Source organism: Barbus barbus (assembly GCF_936440315.1).
Source record: "Barbus barbus genome assembly, chromosome: 8".
NCBI lineage: Eukaryota > Metazoa > Chordata > Actinopteri > Cypriniformes > Cyprinidae > Barbus > Barbus barbus.
Window position 1 is genome coordinate 4280044 of NC_136736.1, and position 8117 is coordinate 4288160.

The window sequence follows — 8117 nt, forward strand, 5'->3', positions numbered from 1 at the left end:
TACTGTATAACAAAAAAAGAGTACGTCAAGTAGCCATTAAGCATTAAGAAAAAACACAGCAAAAGCAAAATGAAAAAGACCTTTCTTTTGCATTTTTATAAAGCACTGATGCTTTCACAGTGTAGAAGTTTGAAGTATTTTTGATTGAAGCTTCCAATATAGGTTGCTTACTTAGACCTCTGGGCATTGAGAGAAACTGACATGTATACCTGTCTAAGACATGTTCAAACACAGTGTTCTCCAGCACTAGCATGAAAAACACAGCCATAAATGCAAAACCGTTTCATGAATTAGAATACATTCTTAAAATATATTATAATAATTGAAATGTATTAGTATAGTTCATTATACGGTTGATAATAGATATTTCTGTCTATAGGAGAAACGCAGGGTCAATAGCTATATGATATCTAAAGCTCATGTCTTACCGTTAATATTGACTGATATTATACAAGTTTCATATATTGCAGCCAGAGGAAAATGCCTTGAGTAAGCTCACTATTTCCTTTTTATTCTTTGGTAAAAATAAAAGGTTTTTCCAGTAGCACATAATTAAATGGGAAGTCGTGGCCTAATGGTTAGAGAGTCGGACTTGTAATCCGAAGGTTGCGGGTTCGAGTCTCCGGCCGGCAGGAATTGTAGGTGGGGGGAGTGAATGTCCAGCGCTCTCTCCACCCTCAATACCACGACTGAGGTGCCCTTGAGCAAGGCACCGAACCCCCAACTGCTCCCCGGGCGCTGCAGCATAAAATGGCTGCCCACTGCTCCGGGTGTGTGTTCACGGTGTGTGTGTGTGTTCACTGCTGTGTGTGTGCACGTTGGATGGGTTAAATGCAGAGCACGAATTCCGAGTATGGGTCACCATACTTGGCTGAATGTCACTTCACTTCACTACCACTACTATTCACTTAAATTTGCACATAAAGAAAAAATCCATTAATTTTCTGCAAGAAATTTCAATATTTCTGTGCTTCTTTTTTTTACATTAGGTAGGTCCTTAAAAGAGCAATTTTCTTTTGGTTAAGACATATAATAATGATAATACAGACACACACACACACACACACACACATACATACATACAGATATACATACATACACACACATATATATATACATATATCTATCTATATATATATATATATATATATATATATATATATATATACAGGTGCTGGTCATAAAATTAGAATATCATGAAAAAGTTGATTTATTTCAGAAATACCATTCAAAAAATTAAACTTGTATCTTAGATTCATTCATTACACACAGACTGATATATTTCAAATGTTTATTTCCTTTAATTTTGATTATTATAACTGACAACTAATGAAAGTCCCAAATTCAGTATCTCAGAAAATTAGAATATCAATTAAGACCAATGCAAAAAAAAAGATTTTTAGAAATGTTGGCCAACTGAAAAGTATGAACATGAAAAGTATGAGCATGTACAGCACTCAATATTTAGTTGGGGCTCCTTTGGCCTGGATTACTGCAGCAATGCGGCGTGGCATGGAGTCGATCAGTCTGTGGCACTGCTCAGGTGTTATGAGAGCCCATGTTGCTCTGATAGTGGCCTTCAGCTCTTCTGAATTGTTGGGTCTGGCGTATTGCATCTTCCTCTTCACAATACACCATAGGTTTTCTATGGGGTTAAGGTCAGGCGAGTTTGCTGGCCAATCAAGAACAGGGATACCATGGTCCTTAAACCAGGTCCTGGTAGCTTTGGCAGTGTGTGCAGGTGCCAAGTCCTGTTGGAAAATGAAATCTGCATCTCCATAAAGTTAGTCAGCAGCAGGAAGCATGAAGTGCTCTAAAACTTCCTGGTAGACGGCTGCGTTAACCTTGGACCTCAGAAAACACAATGGACCAACACCAGCAGATGACATGGCACCCCAAACCATCAATGACTGTGGAAACTTTACACTGGACCTCAAGCAACGTGGATTATGTGCCTCTTCTTTCTTCCTCCAGACTCTGGGACCTTGATTTCTAAAGGAAATGCAAAATTTACTTTCATCAGAGAACATAACTTTGGACCACTCAGCAGCAGTCCAGTCAAGACGCTTCTGACGCTGTCTCTTGTTCAAGAGTGGCTTGACACAAGGAATGCGACAGCTGAAACCCATGTCTTGCATACGTCTGTACGTGGTGCTTCTTGAAGCACTGACTCCAGCTGCAGTCCACTCTTTGTGAATCTCCCCCACATTTTTGAATGGGTTTTGTTTCACAATCCTCATCAGGGTGCGGTTATCCCTATTGCTTGTACACTTTTTTCTACCACATCTTGTCCTTCCCTTCGCCTCTCTATTAATGCGCTTGGACACAGAGCTCTGTGAACAGCCAGCCTCTTTAGCAATGACCTTTTGTGTGTTGCCCTCCTTGTGCAAGGTGTCAATGGTCGTCTTTTGGACAACTGTCAAGTCAGCAGTCTTCCCCATGGTTGTGTAGCCTACAGAACTAGACTGAGAAAACATTTAAAGGCTTTTGCAGGTGTTTTGAGTTAATTAGCTGATTAGAGTGTGGACCTGGATGTGACGCGAGTTCGGGAGAGGCGTTTGCTTTCCATTTGTTTGCTCTCCCACGTTTACTTTGGTGTTTGTTCCTGTTTTTGTTGTAATTTTCAGAGTTTGAGTTGTGTGTTTGAGTTTTCTCTACGTGAAACTTTACTGTTCATTGGCTGTGACTCGACTCTCGGTTTATCCGAGTTTATTCAAAGTCCTTTTCCAACACATAGTGATGGCACATAGCATGTCACATGACTTAAATCTTACAACATGCAGGGTAAAGTTGTCTAAACACACTAGTTCATTGAGTGCCATTTTCTGTATTTATGTTTGTCAGGCATTCTATGCTGAAGACGTTATTTTCTTTGATTCCTTTAACTAGCACCAATTAAAACGAAACTAAACAGAGTGTTTTTGTTTTATTGTTTTCTTTTCTTTAGCACCGCTCTTTTCACTCACTTTTGTTGTCAATTAATTACTTTTGTACATAATTTGTAAATAGATATTTGTTGGTTTGTTTGAAGGTATTTTGTTTTGTTTATATTATTATGGAGAGCTTTGTAATATTTAATTATTTCTCACTAAACGCAATCTTTATATTCAGTTTTGCTTCTGTCTGCTTCTTAATTGAGCACACCTCACTTCCACAGTAGAGAAGTGTTTTAAGCTTAAATATCCTTTTACTTATTAAATGTTTTGTGTTACCTCCCAAAACCCTAGACACCAAATAATTAGGGAGACGTAACACCCTAGCAGATAGCCGGGAGGCTGAGAGTGAACGCAAGTTACGTCGAAAAGTGACATGTGGAGGGGTATCTGATGTGTCAGGAATCATGTTGAGGTTAAGAGTGAGGAGGAAGTGATCCGAGGTGTGCAGTGGAGTAACCAGTACATGATCAGTGGAGCATTGTCTTGTGTAAATAAGGTCCAGTTGGTTGCCTGACTTGTGAGTAGCCGTAGTTAACACTCTTTTGAGATCAAGAGGCAAGTAGAGTGTGGAAGTCAGCAGCCTGAGGTTTATCTAGGTGGATGTTGAAGTCTCCAAATAAAACTAAGGGAGTACCATCCTCAGGAAAGGTCAAGAAATCCAATTCTTCCACAAAGTTACCTAGTGGTCCTGGAGGACGATAAACAACTACAAAATGGATTTTTAGAGGGTAGGTAATAGTAACCGAATGTGATTCAAAGGAGCTGTTGATACTCAGAGATGGTAAAGCAGTAAATTTCCAATTATTAGAGATGAGCAGACCAGTATCTCCACGTGGTTTGCGAGTGGTAGTGATAGTATTGATCTGAAAACACATAGTAAGAATTGGTTATAAAAACTAAAACAGAAGTGAAACAAGTAGTAGGAAAGAGGAGAAATAAAAAGCGATACTTATATCCCTGCCCGGTGGAGTCGCACGGTAGAGTCGATGGTCTTTACACTCTTCGGTCTTCACACAAGGAGGACTTCACACGACCGCTGCCGCGGTATGGTATAATAACCTTTTTTATACCCATCTAACAAATCACTATTTGAATTCAGCTGAACACACTTTCCTGTTTAACACAACAAATGGCCAAGCGATATGCGATACAGTACGAGACCAAACGCAATTTCAGCAAGTCAAAAAAAATGACAGACCTTATTATAATAATGTATTAATTATATATATATATATATATATATATATTACATTTCTTATAATGCATAATATGCTTTAATCTAAGATTTACTAATTAAATGGGTAAATCAATAACCATCAGTCAGTTTAAGACATGTCAACGATTTATGGAGAGTAAGATGTTGTAATGACAGATATGATTGATAAAATGACTCCATGGTGACTCATTGAGGTGTGTTGCTTCGTTCCTTCACACCTGTTCAAAAATAACAAAATACCCAAAAGGATGATCATGATGAGCTCACTGTGTTTCTGTCACACTGGATGGCAGGTGTGTGTGATATTTAAAATCAATGAAAGTTTACATTTCTTCTCATCAAGGACAAGAAGAATATGTCTAATGCTCAACATTCTCTCAAGCATTCTAGCCACATAATTTATGGTTTGACATCTTTATTCCAGTTTGTGATGACCATTTGCATTCCAGCAGTACAAATGGTCATCATTACAGCCAAGCGTTTGGATGCTCAGTGAGGAATTTGAAGGGACTTCATGATTTTCCTATTGCAATTGATAATTCTCATGACTCCAATATATGCATCTCATATTTAGAAATAGCTACAGAATGTAATGGAAGCCAGACTTATTTTCATAACCTATAGAACAGGTTGCAATCTCTCCTCAAGCCTTAATTAATTCCACTTAAGAACTTTCGCCCAGGCGATTTACCTGGCCCATAATGATTTTTGTTCCTTGTTTTTGCAAATAAAAGTGCCTCAGGTGTTTCATGTGACAGCCCCCTCTCCTTGTCAAAACTCGCATGTAAGTGGCTGTAGGTCAGAACAACTGGTATATTGCATGTAAAGGGGTAAAAAGCATGCATGCCGGGTCCTGGATTACTCTCATGACATCTGAACGTGCCTGCTCGTAAATATAATCGCTTTTGGAGCACATCTTTATACAGAAGAAAAGGGGTGCAACAAGATTATACTCATTTCTCCTAAACAAGAATCAAGGTGAGTTTTAACATGCTCTTTTAAATGAAACATTGCTGTTATGCTATAATGGGAGACAGAATCCGCATTTAGTTTATATGACTGAACTTCAACTATTTTCAAGTTCAAGTTTGTGTGTTCACAGACTGGAAAAGTCCGTCAGGTTGGTGATAAACTGTTCTAGGAACAGCCAAACTGCTCACTCATTAATGAAAAACACTGGCAATGAAAGGGAGAAATATTTGGCTTGTTGTCAGGCTCCAAACTGAAATATTCAAAGAAAGAATCTATTATATAATCCATAATATAGAAGAATCCATTTTTAAGATTTGATCTGTTTGTAGTGATGTTTGATGTTTAAGAATGACATTTTTTTCCAGCTCAAAAGAATTCCAATGATTTGTAGCTTATATCATTATCATACTGAAAGAATCTAATCTGTAAAGGAACATCTCTTGTAAATATTCATTTGCAGTCATGAGCTTATTGAGTTTATATGTGTAATTTATGATCAAACCAAGAAAGAAATGATGTTAGGTAACCACAAACACATTACAGAACAAGCACAGACACATACACATACAAAAACATGGGTTTGCAGTGTGGGTTTAACTGTTGTTCTACTTTAGTTTTATAATAGATTCATGACTGTCTCTCTCACTCTGCTATTCACAAATGCCTCATTATCCAGAGTAATTTCTGCTCCTAGAAAGTCTCTTGAAAGTGAACGAATGACAGGTGGACGGATCATTACTGTTTTAAGCGTGTAATGATGACTATTACGCAGCAATAGTGGTGGTAAACATTGCTTTGAAAGGTGACAACAGCAAAGGTGCTGAAAGTCTAGATTGGTGATAGATGAATGTATCAATGAATGGATGAATGAACAAATTAATGGATGGACTAGAATGCAGTATGCCTACTTTTATTATAAATCATATAATATTGCTAGAAATTTGTCTTATATTTATTTATATTAAGATTAATCATTCTTATACAAACCCGATTCCAACAAAGTTGGGACACTGTACAATTTACGAATAAAAAGGGAATGCAATAATTTACAAATCTCATAAACTTATATTTTATTCACAATAGAATATAGATAACATATCAAATGTTGAAAGTGAGACATTTTGAAATGTCATGCCAAATATTGGCTCATTTTGGATTACACATTCAAAAAAAGTTGGGACAGGTAGCAATAAGAGGCCGGAAAAGTTAAATGTACATATAAGGAACAGCTGGAGGACCAATTTGCAACTTATTAGGTCAATTTGCAACATGATTGGGTATAAAAAGAACCTCTCAGAGTGGCAGTGTCTCTCAGAAGTCAAGATGGCAAGAGGATCACCAATTCCCCCAATGCTGCGGCGAAAAATAGTGGAGCAATATCAGAAAGGAGTTTCTCAGAGAAAAATTGCAAAGAGTTTGAAGTTATCATCATCTACAGTGCATAATATCATCCAAAGATTCAGAGAATCTGGAACAATCTCTGTGCGTAAGGGTCAAGGCCGGAAAACCATACTGGATGCCCGTGATCTTCGGGCCCTTAGACAGCACTGCATCACATAAAGGAATGCTACTGTAATGGAAATCACAACATGGGCTCAGGAATACTTCCAGAAAACATTGTCGGTGAACACAATCCACTGTGCCATTCGCCGTTGCCGGCTAAAACTCTATAGGTCAAAAAAGAAGCCATATCTAAACATGATCCAGAAGCGCAGGCGTTTTCTCTGGGCCAAGTCTTATTTAAAATGGACTGTGGCAAAGTGGAAAACTGTTCTGTGGTCAGACGAATCCAAATTTGAAGTTCTTTTTGGAAAATTGGCACGCCATGTCATCCGGACTAAAGAGGACAAGGACAACCCAAGTTGTTATCAGCGCTCAGTTCAGAAGCCTGCATCTCTGATGGTATGGGGTTGCATGAGTGCGTGTGGCATGGGCAGCATACACATCTGGAAAGGCACCATCAATGCTGAAAGGTATATCCAAGTTCTAGAACAACATATGCTCCCATCCAGACGTTGTCTCTTTCAGGGAAGACCTTGCATTTTCCAACATGACAATGCCAGACCACATACTGCATCAATTACAACATCATGGCTGCGTAGAAGGAGGATCCGGGTACTGAAATGGCCAGCCTGCAGTCCAGATCTTTCACCCATAGAAAACATTTGGCACATCATAAAGAGGTAGATGCGACAAAGAAGACCTAAGACAGTTGAGCAACTAGAAGCCTGTATTAGACAAGAATGGGACAACAATCCTATTCCTAAACTTGAGCAACTTGTCTCCTCAGTCCCCAGACGTTTGCAGACTGTTATAAAAAGGAGAGGGGATGCCACACAGTGGTAAACATGGCCTTGTCCCAACTTTTTTGAGATGTGTTGATGCCATGAAATTTAAAAGAAACTTATTTTTCCCTTAAAATGATACATTTTCTCAGTTTAAACATTTGATATGTCATCTATGTTGTATTCTGAATAAAATATTGAAATGTGAAACTTCCACATCATTGCATTCTGTTTTTATTCACAATTTGTACAGTGTCCCAACTTTTTTGGAATCGGGTTTGTATTTAATAATTTTATGCACCTTCCAAAATATTTGTTATGTGATCTCATTAAACATTAAACTGTCTTCAGTCACGTATATATTTACATAATGAGTGATTGCCATATTACAATCAAAAATAAACAATTCGAGATCGGGAAAAGCTTTATAATAAGCTTTTTTTTTTTTATGAAAAGTTGTTGGGATGTCACACCTCCAAAAGCTCCAAGCTAGAAGCAAAGAAAATAGATTTTTGTAACTCCTAAGGATCACCAAGATTTCTAATGTGTCTAAAAAAAAATGAAAGGACTAATCATAGAGGTGGCCTTTCACAGTAATCTTAGAAATAACTGAATTCAAATCCTACATACAGTATGCTATTAAGTGTCAGGTGAGGATATTATAGCTGCTGCCTTGAGGAAAACTTCAGGTTTAAACTTGTTGGCTTC